This window comes from Chiloscyllium plagiosum, unplaced genomic scaffold, assembly GCF_037043375.1.
Source record: "Chiloscyllium plagiosum isolate Xiang-an unplaced genomic scaffold, Cpla_swu_hap1 HiC_scaffold_52, whole genome shotgun sequence".
NCBI classification, from domain to species: domain Eukaryota; kingdom Metazoa; phylum Chordata; class Chondrichthyes; order Orectolobiformes; family Hemiscylliidae; genus Chiloscyllium; species Chiloscyllium plagiosum.
Window position 1 is genome coordinate 8,653,453 of NW_028270190.1, and position 13,249 is coordinate 8,666,701.

Genomic DNA, 13,249 nt, shown 5'->3' on the forward strand with positions numbered 1-13,249 from the left:
ATTGATCCCATTTCTTTTATCCCAGGGAATTATTATTCATTTGGAAAATCCAAACAGAGAGAGAGAGAGTTTGGGCAAGGTGAACTTTAAAAAGAGCATCCTTTCAGAAGAGAACACAGTCCTGAGGCTTATTCCACAGGCCGCACTCCGTGGGGCCCCACTTCAGTTGTGTCCCTTTATTTCCCCAAAGACTGGTTTCATCTGTTGGACCCTAGTTTTTTAACAGTCCTCTGGTTAACCGGGCCCTGTCAGATTATGGGCCTGTCATTTTAAAACAGGTTTGAATCCTGGGCTTAAAGTAACCAAGGTCTTCAAATTTGACACAAAGCTGTTAACCCCCAAGTCCACACACACAGCGAGTGTCTGACTGACAGAACTTCCCAAAGAGGAAAGTAAAATCCTAAATGTCAAACTGTCTCTTGAAGATTGTTATAATGTCAGAGTAATAATATGCGAATCTTTACATTGAGAGTGAGAGAGAGACTTGTAAATGGGAGAGAGGCAGGAGAAAGACAGAGAAGGTGGGTGTGAGGGAGAGACATTTGAGATTGTGAAGTAGCAGATTTGTCAGTGCCTGTAGTTGCAACAAATGTTGAACATTTAAGCAGCCCCCATCAGAAATATCGAGCTGATCTTGCTGCTGACATGTTGCTGCCTGTGAGATCTTGCTGTGCTCTGACAGCCTGCGGCCATGCGATCGAAGAAACGAGCGTTTCAATAAACCAGTAGCTTGGTTGGTTCTGCAAAACTTGATTCTGCACCAATTCACACGCAGCCGTCCTCACACGCTCCTGAACACTTTGCCCAATTCGAAACACACCACCCCACCCCACCCCCACCCAGAGGAGTACACACAGCTTGATGCAGCCGCACACAAAGGGGCCATCAGGGTGAGAGCAGTGTTGGGTATGTTCATCCCCCTCCTAAACTACGGTTTTGTATTTGGATTCCCTGCAGACACAGTCTATCTTAGGCTGACAGATGAAGTGGAAGTTGCCTCGGGTGACTGAAACAGTGCAGTTTTGGGGGATGGGCCAGATCAGCGCCAAGTCCAAGAACAGAGAGTGCATCACACCTGGTAACCAGGTTTTTACCAATAAATGGGGAGGGAGTGGTGCTTCTAAAAGACCAGTGTCTGCTTCACTTTGGCCGTGCACTCCTTGCTAGATTTCATGCACACATCAACCCCTCTGAGCCATATTCCCAGCACCGTCAGGTAATCTGTCCTGACTGTTTAGGGAATGAAGGATCAGTCAGCCGAGTTCCCACAGAACATGGGCTCACTCTTGCCTCAATTTCCCTTGGTTTCCAAAGCCAGTTGGAATTGATACCAGATGGTCATAAGTCTGTGCACTGACAGCGGGTCCCAGCAGAAAACGGTGACAAAACGTTGTTCGGGGAGGCGTTGACCTGCAGGCCTCTACTGCCTGGAATAGTCTCCCTTGTCAGGGTCACATCCATCCTGATGGACTCAGCAGGGCTCTATACAACACACAAACAAGGCCGGTGAAAGTGGGCAGCCCTGCCTTACTCTGATCTGACGGGGAGGCTTCCAGATCCCACCCATTTATTGAGACTGCGCGAACGATGTTGTTGAGGAGCATTCTGATGCAATTGCAGACTCCCTCCCCAAAGCCAATTTTGGAGAGTAGGTCCCACATGGAGGTGTGTGTGATATTCTGTCAAAAGCCTTCTCCTGGCCCAGGCTAATGAGGCAGGTGTCCACCCCCCTGACCTGTATGTCGGTGATCGTATCCCTCAGGAGCATAAGACTCTCAGAGAGATTGTCCTGCCCAGTACAACACAGGTTTGGTTGGAATGGATCACCGATCCCAGAGAAGTCCTGACCCAGTTGGTGATGACCTTAAGACAGTATTTTGTCGTCTACATGCAGCAATGATATTGGCTCCAATTTCTAATTTCCGCCCTCCTCCCCCTTCGGCTTGTGGATGAGCATGATGAATACTTTCCTGATGGATTTGCTCATGACTCCTGCCAGAAACAAACTGTCATACATCTCCTGCAGGTCCTGGCCAGTCAAATCCCACCGTGTCGAATACAGCTCGATAGAAAACATGGTTTTGTGTCGAAAAGGCCATGCCTCAGTTAATGAATTCAGTTTATTGAGGACATGACAAAGATGGACGATATTGACAAAAGTGGACGATATTGACTTCAGTCCTCCTCATGACAGACTGGTACAAAAGCTTGCTATCAGGGATGAGATGGCAAGATGTATAAAGAACTGGAGTATTAGGAAGACAGAGGGGGCAGTGAATGGACGGTTTAAGGAACCATTCATTTACTGTGATTATTGGTGTTCTGCAGGGATCAGTGCTGGGAGCTCTGCTGTTTATGGTCGATTTGGAGGAAAACGTGGTTGGTTATTTAATAGGTTTGCATATTATACAAATATTGGTGGAATTGCAGATAGTGAGGAAGATTGTCAGAGGATACAGCAGGATATAGATTACTTGGAGACATGGGCCGAAAAAAACGCCAGTTGGAGTTTAATCCGGACAAATGTGAGGTAATCCATTTTCAAAGGTTAAGTGTAGATTTAATATTGAATGGTAGAACCCTTAGGAGTATAAACATGCAGAGCGATGTGGGTGTGCAGGTTTACAGATCATTGAAAGTGGCAGCTCAGGCTTTTAAGGTAGTCAAAAAGGCCTATGGCATGCTTGCCTTCACTGCAAGGGGCATTGAGGATATGGATAGATGAGTTACGCTGTAGCATCTTAGAACTTTAATGAGGCCACACTTGCGATACTGTGTGCAGTTCTGGTCATCGGAAGGATGTGGATCCTTGGAGAGGGTACAGAAAATGATTACCCGGATGTTGCCTGGTATGGGGGAAGTTTAGCTGTAAAGAAAGGTTGGATAGACTGGGGCTGTTCACAATACAATGCAGGAGGTTGAGGGAGCTGATCGAGGTTTATAAGATTGTTAATGGCGTGGACAGAGTGGACAATATGAGGCTTTTTCCCAGGGTTGAAGGGGTACAGAGGCCACAGGTTCAAGGTGCGAGTGACGGAGGAAGGGAGCAGTTTAAAAGAGATGTGAGAGACAACTTTTTCACAGAAAGGCTGCTGAGTGCCTGCAATGTGCTGCCAGAGGAAGTGGTGGAAACAGACACGATAGCAGCTTTCAAGAAACACCTGGACGAATACATGAATAGGAAGGGAAGAGAGGAATAGGAATCCTGTAATTGAAGACAGTTTTAGAAAGTAAGGACAAAATGACTTGGCACAGGCTTGGAGGGCCGAAGGGCCTGTTACTGTGCTGCGTTGTTCTTAGTTCTCTTAGAACATAAAACAGAGAAAAATACAGCGCAGTACAGGCCCTTTGGCCCTCGATGTTGCGCCGATCCAAGCCCACCTAACCTACACTAGCCCACTATCCTCCATATGCCTATCCAATGCCCGTTTAAATGCCCATAAAGAGGGAGAGTCTACCACTGCTACTGGCAGGGTATTCCATGAACTCACGACTCGCTGAGTAAATAATCTACCCCTAACATCTGTCCTATACCTACCACCCCTTAATTTAAAGCTATGCCCCCTTGTAATAGCTGACTCCATACATGGAAAAAGGTTTTCATGGTCAACCCTATCGAAACCCCTAATCATCTTGTACACCTCTATCAAGTCACCCCAAACTTCTTTTCTCCAATGAAAACGGCCCCAAGTGCCTCAGCCTTTCCTCATCCGATCTTCCTACCATACCAGGCAACATCCTCTGCACCCGTTCCAGTGCCTCCACATCCTTCCCATAGTATGGCGACCAAAACCGCACACAATACTCCAGATGCGGCCGCACCAGAGTCTTATACAACTGCAACATGACCACAGGACTCCGGAACTCAATTCCTCTACCAATAAAAGCCAGTACGCCATATGCCTTATTCACCGCACTATTTACCTGGGTGGCAACTTTCAAAGGTCTGTGTACATGGACACCAAGATCCCTCTGCTCATCCACACTACCAAGTATCCGACCATTAGCCCAGTACCCCATCTTCTTGTTACTCTTACCAATGTGAATTACTTCACACTGACCGACATTGAACTCCATTTGCCACCTTTCTGCCCAGCTCTGCAGCTTATCTTTATCCCGCTGTAACCTGACACATCCTTCCTCACTGTCAACAACGCCACCGACTTTCGTATCATCCACAAACTTGCTCACCCAACCTTCTAGCCCCTCCTCTAGGTCATTTATAAAAATGACAAACAGCAATGATCGCAAAACAGATCCTTGTGGAACACCGCTAGTAACTGCACTCCAAGATGAACCTTTAACATCAACTACTACCCTCTGTCTTCTTCCAGCCAGCCAATTCCTAATCCAAACCTCCAACTCACCCTCAATGCCATACCTCCGTATTTTTTGCAGTAGCGTACCTGGGGAACCTTAACAAACGCCTTACTAAAATCCAAATGCACCACATCTACCGCTTTAGCCTCGTCTACCTCCTTAGTCACCTTCTCAAAGAATTCAATAAGCTTTGTGAGGCACGACCTGCCCTTCACAAAACCATGCTGACTATCCTTGATCACATTATTCCTATCCAGATGTTCATAAATCCTATCCCGTACAATTCTCTCCAAGACTTTGCCCACAACAGAAGTGAGACTCGCTGGCCTATAGTTACTAGGGTTATCCCTACTCCCTTTCTTGAACAAGGGAACCACATTTGCTATCCTCTAGTCGTCTGGCACTATTCCTATAGACAACGAGGACATAAAAATCAAGGTCAATGGCTCTGCAATCTCCTCCCTTGCTTCCCAGAGAATCCTAGGATAAATGCCATCAGGCCCAGGGGACTTATCTATTTTCACCCTTTCCAGAATTTCCAACACCTCTTCCCTACATACCTCAAAGCCGTCCATTCTAATTAATTGTGACTCAGTATTCACATCGGCAATAATGTCCTGTTCCTGAGTGATTACTGACGAAAAGTATTCTTCTCTCTGTGTTCTACGATCCAAGACGTGAGCAAACTGCAGCTCCACGAGATTGTTCCCATACCCTTTCCACAGAGCGACTGTCAATACCCCTTCCACAGGAGGAGACAGAGGGAGAGCTATATGAGATTGTGAAACAGTACTAATTTTAGTTTGTGGCATTACAGCAAATAATCAAGACTTGACCAGCATTGCAGAGTAGAAAGAAATCATGATTTAGCTACTGCTACATTGCTCTATATGGGATCTTGCTGTGCATCAATTGTCGTAATGCCACCTTTGTACGCAGTGAATCTTCTCATCAGCTTACTCCTCATTTTGGAAAGGTTTCAAAAAGGTCTGACCTGAAAATCAACTTCTGGCTGACATGTTTAATGCTTAGATGTTGCTGAGAGAGAGAGACAATCCCGGGGATCTTGCTCTGCCATCTCGAAAAAAAAAATCTGTCATTTAATTGATCCCGTTTCTTTTATCCCAGGGAATTATTATTCGCATGGCAAATCCAAAGAGAGAGAGAGAGACAGTTTGGGAAAGGTGAACATTGAAAAGAGCTTTCTCCAAGAGGATAACACAATCCTGAGGCCTATTCCACAGGCTGCACTCCGTGGGGCCCCACTTCACTTGTGTCCCTTTATTTTTTTTTTCAAAGAGTGGTTTCATCTGTTGAACCCTAGTTTTTTAACAATCCTCTGGTTAACTGGGTCCTGTCAGATTATGGGCCTGTCATTTTAAAACAGGTTTGAAGCCTGGGGTTAAAGTACCCAAGGTCTTCAGATTTGACACAAAGTTGTTAACCCCCACGTCCCCACCCACGGCGAGTGTCTGAGAGACAGAACTTCCCAAAGAGGAAAGTAAAATCCTAAATGTCAAGCTGTCTCTTAAACACTTGTTATAATGTCAGAGTAATAATGTGTGAATGTTCACATTGAGAGTGAGAGAGAGACTTGTAAATGAGAGAGAGGCAGGAGAAAGACAGAGAAGGTGGGTGTGAGGGAGAGACATTTGAGATTGTGTAGTAGCAGTTATGTAAGTGCCTGTAGTTGCAACAAATATTGAACATTTAAGCAGCCCCCATCAGAAATATCGAGCTGATCTTGCTGCTGACATGTTGCTGCCTGTGAGATCTTGCTGTGAACTGACAGCCTGCGGCAATGCGATCGAAGAAACGAGCGTTTCAATAAACCAATAGCTTTAATGCTGCCCGGTGGGTCTGTAATTATAATCTCTGAACTTGTTTTTCCCAGTTTGATCGGACTTGGGTTTACTGAGGAATGTTTTGTGTGAAGGAAAACCACTTGCTGTCTAATTTGTTTGAAAACCAAGCCGCCTTTCCAGTTCCAATAACATTTTTCGCTCCCACTTTCTCCACCCACCCCTTGCAGGAATTGCTATTTTGAAACTATGACAGCACTAGAAATCCTTCCCTTGGATAGAAGCTTCCTCCAGAGGGAAATGTCAGAATTCAGCCTGAGGCCTATTCGACAGGCCGCACCCCATGGGGTCCGTTTAAGTTGTGTCTATTTGTTAGCCTGAGGTTTGATTTCCCCTGGGATGCCCTCGATTTTAAAGGTCTCTGGTTAACTGAGATTGATTGTGGCTCTGTCATTTTAATGCAAGTTTGAAGCCTGTGGTGAAAATAAACAGGGTTTGGGATTTGACACGAGCATGTTCAGTGTCTGACACACAGAACTCCAAAAAGAGGAAATTAAAATCCTGAATGTGAAACTCTCCTTAAAAACTTGGTATAATGTCAGAATAACGTGTGGTGTGTGGGCAGCATGGACGAGACAGGATAAAGACAGAGAGACAGAGAGAGAGCGCGGGAGAGAGAGAGAGAGTTGTAGCTGGCAGTCACACTGACGTCAGGAAAATCCCAAGAGGGAACCTCAGCAAATATCCTCACGGTCCGACCAGTTCTTCGAGGCTACTGAGGTGTCATTGTTTACTGTTTTCAAACTGCACAGCTAACCATTAGAAAGCATAAAAATGTTTAAACGTTTAAAAGGAAAGAAGGAATGATCAAGCTGTTCTGTGCTAGAGTTAACATGACAATGTTCACGGAGATCTAACGAAGTTTAATCCTGACATTAACATCTCAACATGACAGGCAGCTCTCTGGGAGAGGGTTGAGAGACATTGCAATGTGTCTGACACTGGGGTGGAGACAGTAACCCCTCATGGAGAATAAATCTGCAGAATAATATGTCAAATTAATTCTCTTGTTATTTCTCTCTCTGTCGAGAGAGAGCAGCTCCTTCTGCCTGGTAGAGATTGTCTGTGGTGGGGGGGGGGTGTGCCCGGGTGGGGGTGGGACAGAGAGGGACAGATAGATTGATGTACATGTGTGTGGAGAGAGAGAGGGATACACAGAGAGAGACTTTTGAGATTATTTGGTATCTGCAGCAACAGTTGACACTGAAACAGCTTAACACAGGAGAAAGGAATCAGATTCTCGGGCCGGCTGCTGCGGTAGTGCTGGGCAGGGAACAATGTCAGCTAGGTTGTGTCTTTGAGTAAAGTGCACATTATCGCTGATCTTATGAGGGAAGGATATGTTTCCAGTGGAGAGATCAACATAAAAGTATTTCTTCAGATGAAGTACTCGCTTCTGACAGTAGTATTGGACACAAAACACTGTTTACCGCATTAAAAAAAAGAGCAGAGTTTATTTAATTAAACATACGCACATTGAATTGTTGGATGCTGAATAAATGTCTCGCCACGAGGAGAGTCTGGAAGCATCCACGAGAATGTAGTCATCAAATGGGTCCGAAGGAAAGGACATGCAAATGGAATCAAATTGTATTTGCACTTTGCATTTACCTATGTTGACCTAAGAGATGGGTGAATGTGCTGTGGTTCCTTTGGCCATGGGATTGTTTTGCAAGTTGTACTAAATTGGAGGAAGTCAAATTTTGATGGGTACTTGCCAAGAACATTTAATAGCTGATTGGCAGCAGATACTCGCAGGTAAAGGAACAGCTAAAAAAATGGGAAGCCGTCAAAAATGAGATAATCAGAGTACAGAACTAAGGTGGAATACAGGGCGGGTAGGTGTAAGGTGGAGTAAACATTCACATTAGACACCCTGGACTAAAACCCTCATGAGACGGGGAATTCACATTTAAACTAAGAGTCAGTGAGCTCTCTGGCTGAGACAGACGAGGCAATATGCAAGCTCAGGGACAGCAGTCTGGAACAGGGGTAAGATAAAGGAAGGCCCCCACAAATGCCTCAGATAAAAGACAGTGAGGATCAAGTGAGGGCTGTTGATGCTAGCGATCTGAGTGGAAAAGAGTGGCGCTGGAAAAGCACAGCAGGTCAGTCAACATCCGAGAAGCAGGAGAGTCAGCATTTCGGCCATCAGTCCATCATCAGAAATGTGGGGCGGGGGGAAGGGAGCTGAAAGATAAACTGGGGGGGTTGATGGTGGGGCTGGGGAAGGTAGCTGGGAAGGTGATGCGTAAATGCAGGTGGGGAGAGGGTGATAGGTCGGAGGGGAGTGTGGAGCAGATTGTTGGGAAGGATGATGGACAGTTAGGACACGTCAAGTGGCTGTTGCTGAGTTGGAGGTTTGGTTCTGGGATGAGGTGCGGATGGGGGAGATGAGGAAACTGGTGAAGTCGATGTTAATTTCGCGAGGTCGGAGGGTCCCAAGGTGGAAGATGAGGCGTTCCTCCTCCAGGCATTGGGTGGCTTGGATTTGGCAGTGGTGGCGTCCCAGCCCTTGCATGCCCTTGTGACTGTCAGAGTGGGAGTTGAAGTGTTCAGCCACAGGGTTGTTTGGTGCCTGTGTCCCAGAGTTGTTTCCTGAAACAATCCACAAGACGGTGACATGTCTCCAAATGTAGAAGAGACCACTTCGGGTTCAACGGACACAATAGATGAGTTGTTAGGATGCACAGAAATATCTCTGCCATATGTGGAAGGATCCTTTGGGGCCTTTGTCAGAGGTAAGGGGGGAGGTGTGGATGCAGGTTTTACACAGCTTGCAGCGATGAGGGAAGATGTCGAAGTGGAAGGTGGGTTGGTGAGGTGTGTGGAACTAACCAGGCAATTACTTTTGGAATAATCTCTGTGGACTGCTTCCAGATTCACTCCGTGACTCCCTGGTGAGGTCCACGCCCCCCCCACCAACCGACCCGTCACTCCCTGCACCTTCATCTGCCACCGCATGAAGTGTAAAACTTGCACCCACACCTTCCTGCTCACCCCTGTCCAAGGCCCCAAAGGATCCTTCCACATCTGGCAACGATTGTTTTGTGCATCTAAACACCTCATCTGCTGTGTCTTTTGCTCTTGGTGGTGTATCCTGCACATTGGGGATACAGGACGACAACCGATTCGGGACAGACAATATGGCTTTGTGCATGCGATTTCGTATCTGACTGACTTGATGTTTTGTAGAGGATTGATGAGAAGGCGTTTGGTATGCTTTCCTTCATTGGACAGAGTATTAAGTATAGGAGTGGGGGATCATATTGCAGCTGTACAGGACATTAGTTAGCCCACTCTTGGAATACTTTGTGCAATTCTGGTCTCCCTTCTATTGGAAGGATGTTCAGAAACCTGAAAGGGATCAGAAACGTTTTACAAGGATGTTGCCAGGGTTGGAAGATTTGAGCAACAGGGAGAGGCTGAATAAGCTGTGGCTGTTTTCCTTGGAGTGTCAGAGGCTGAGGGGTGACCGCGTAGAATTTTATAAAATGATGAGGAGAATTGATAGGAGAAATAGACAAGGTATTTTCCTTTGTGTGGGGGAGCCCAGAACTGGAGGGGAAAGGTTTAGGCTGAGAGGAGAAAGATATAAAAGTGACCGAAGGGGCAACTTTTTCTCACAGAGGGTAGTGTGCGTTTGGAATGAGCGGCCAGAGTAAGTGGTGGATGCTGTTAAACTTACAGCATTTAAAAGGCATCTGGATGGGTACATGAATAGGAGTGGGGGTTTGGAGGGATATGGGCCGGGTGCTGGCAGGGGGAATTAGATTGGGTTGGGATATCTGGTCGGCAGGGACGGGTTGGACCGAAGAGTCTTGTTGGCATGCTGTACATCTCTATGACTCTATGAAAGCAGAGCAGTGGACGGGATCTATATGGACTTCAGTGAGGCACTTGACAAGGTTCCTCATGGTAAACTGTTTAGCAAATTAAGATCATGTTTAATATCGGGAGGACTAGCTATTTCACTGTCGAAGTGTCTCAAAGAGGGTGGATGGTTATTTTTCAGTCTGGAGGCCTATGACCAGCGGTATCGCACAAGGATCGGTGCTGGGTCCACTGTGTTCTGTCAGTTACATAAATGACTTGGATGTGAATATAAGAGGCATAGTTCCTAACTGGAAGATGGTAATAAAGTTGGAGGTGCAGTCGACAGCGAAGAAGCTAACCTCAGAGTACAACAGTATCTTGATCTGATGGGCCACTGGGCTGAGGAGTGGCAGACGGATTTTAATTTAGATAAATGTGAATTGCTGTAATTTGGGAAGGCAAATAAGGGCAGGACTTGTACACTTTATGGAATGGTCCCGTGGAGTGTTGCTGAACAAAGAGACTTTGGAGTGCAGGTTCATAGTCCTTGCTAATGGAATTGTAAGTAGACAGGATAGTGAAGAAGGCATTTGGTATACTTTCCTGTATTGATCAGAAGGTCATGTTTTGGCTGCACAGGACATTGGTTAGGCCACGTTTAGAATGCTGTTTTCACTTCTGGTCTTCCTGCTGTCGGAACGATGCTGTGAGATTTGAAAGGATTCTGAAAAGATTTATAAAGATGTTGCCAGTGTTGGAGAGTTTGAGCTGTAGATAGAGGCTGAATCGACTGGGGCTATTTCCCCTGGAGCATCGGAGGCTGAGGGGTGACCTTACAGAAATTTATAAAATTATGAGGGGCATGGATAGGATGAAGATGTAAAGACTTTTCCCCTATCCTGGAGGGTATAGGTTAAAGGAGAGGGGAAAGAATTGGAAGAGATCTAAGGGGCAAACTATTTTCGCAGATGGTGGTGTGTGTATGAAATGCGCTGCCAGAAAAAGTGGTGGATGTGTGTATTGTAACACTTAAAAGGCACCTGGATGGGTATTTCAATAGGAAGAGTTTGGGAGCAAATTAGCGAAATGCGAGCAAATGGAACTGGATTAATTGGGGATATTTGGTCTTAATAGACGAGTGGGACTGAAAGGTCTGTTTCTGTACTGAACGGCTCCGTGACTCTGTGACTCTATTTGGTGCGTTTAACCCTCTCTCTCTACACACACGTATAATTCTATTTACCTCTATCTGTATCTCTCTCTCTCTGTCTGCATCTCTCTCTCTCTCTGTCTCCCCCCACACAGATAATCTCAACCAGAGCCAGCTGCTGTATCTGACGACAGGGCGAGAATTTACATGCGTTGAGAATTACTTTGTCATATTCTACTGAAGATTTATTCTCCGTGAGGGGTTCACTGTCTCCACCCCAGTGTGCAGGATACATTGCAATGTCTCTCAGTCCCCTCCCACAAAGCTGTCTGTCCCATTGAGATGTTAGTGTCAGGACATGAACTTCGTTGGATTTCCCTCAACATTGTCATGTTAATTCTAGCACAGGAAAGCTTGATCATTCCCTGTTTCCTTTTCAGGCTTTTTAAAGCTTTGTAATGTATTTCAGTGCAGTTTGAAAATATTAACCATTGACCCCTCAGGAGCCTCGAAGATTCTCTGTCCCTAAATCTACCACCAAACACAAAACTGGCCGAACCGTGGGGATAGCTGCTGAGGTTCCCTCTTGGGATTTTCCTGGAGTCAGTGTGACTCCCAGATATAACTCTCTCTCTATCCCTCTCTCTCTCTGTCTTTATCCGTATCTCGTCCATCCCGGCCCACACATCACATATTATTCTGACATTACACCAAGCCTTTGAGGAGAATTTCACATTCAGGGTTTTAATTTGCTCCTGTGTGTCAGACACTTAACATGGTTGTGTCAAATCCCAAGGCCCTGGTTATTTTAACCTCAGGCTTAAAACTTGCTTTAAAATGGCAGAGCCACAATCAATCTCAGTTAACCAGAGACCCTTAAAAATCCAGGGTATCCCAGAGGAAATCAAACCTCGGGGTAACAAATAGACACAACTCACACGGCACCATGGGGTTTAGCCTGTCGAATAGGCCTCAGGCTGATGTCCGCCCCTCCCCTCTCGAGGAAGCTTCTAGCGAAGGGAAGGATTTCCTGTCCTGTCATAGTCTCAAAATAGCAATTCCTGCAAGGGTGCGTGGAGAGAGTGAGAGAGAAAAAGATTATAGGAACTGGAAAAGCGGGGGGGGGGGGGGGGGTGATTTTCAAACAAATGACACAGCAAGATGTCATTCCTTCACATAAAAAACCCCTCAGCAAACCCAAGTATGATCAAATTGGGAGAAAAGTTTGGGGATTTCAATCCAAGAACCATCGGGCAGCCTTAAAATCTCACAGGCAGCAACATGTCAGCAGCAAGATTTGCTCGATATTTCTGATAGGGGCTGCTTAAAAGTTCAATATTTGTTGCAACTACACGCATTGACATAACTGTTATTTCACAATTTCAAATGCCTCTCCCTCCTTCCCTCTCTGTCTTTCTCCTTCCTCTCTCTCGTTCAGAAGTCTCTTTCTCACTTCCACTGTCAATTTGAACATTCACACATCATTACTTTCGAAAAAGTCTTTAAGAGACAGTTTGAAATTTAGAGTTTTAATTTCCTCTTTGGGAAGTTCTGTCTCTCAGACACCCGCTGCGGGTGGGGACATGGGGGTTAACAAGTTTGTGTCAAATCCGAAGACCTTGGTTACTTTAACCCCAGGCTTCAAACCTGTTTTAAAATGACAGGCATCAATCTGACAGGACCCAGGTAACCAGAGGCCTGTTAAAAAAAACAGGGTCCAGCAGATTAAACCAGTCTTTGGGGAATAAAAAGACACAACTGAGGTGGGGTCCCACAGAGTGCGGCCTGTGGAATAGGCCTCAGGACTGTGTGCCAAACTTGCAGGATGCTCTTGTTCAAAGTTCACCTTGTCCCAAACTATCTCTCTCTCTTTGGATGTTCCAAGCGAATAATAATTCCCTGGGATAAAAGAGACAGGGTCAATTAAAGGACGGAGAAAAAAACGCTCAGAGAGATGGCACAGGAAGATTCCATGCGAATTCCTCTCCTAGTAACATCCAAACGTTAAACATGTCAGATGAAAGTTGAATTTTCAGACCAGACAATTTTGAATTCTTTACACTATGAAGTTTTAGCTGATGAGAAGACTCACTGCCTCTAA

The 13,249-nt window shown here is 45.8% G+C and overlaps 1 long non-coding RNA gene across 4 annotated transcripts in view; it reads left to right on the forward strand.

Moving 5' to 3' along the window:
• Positions 1-13,249, forward strand: part of LOC148134781 (uncharacterized) — a 48,101-nt gene that overhangs the window by 18,580 nt on the left and 16,272 nt on the right. The window lies entirely within an intron of this gene.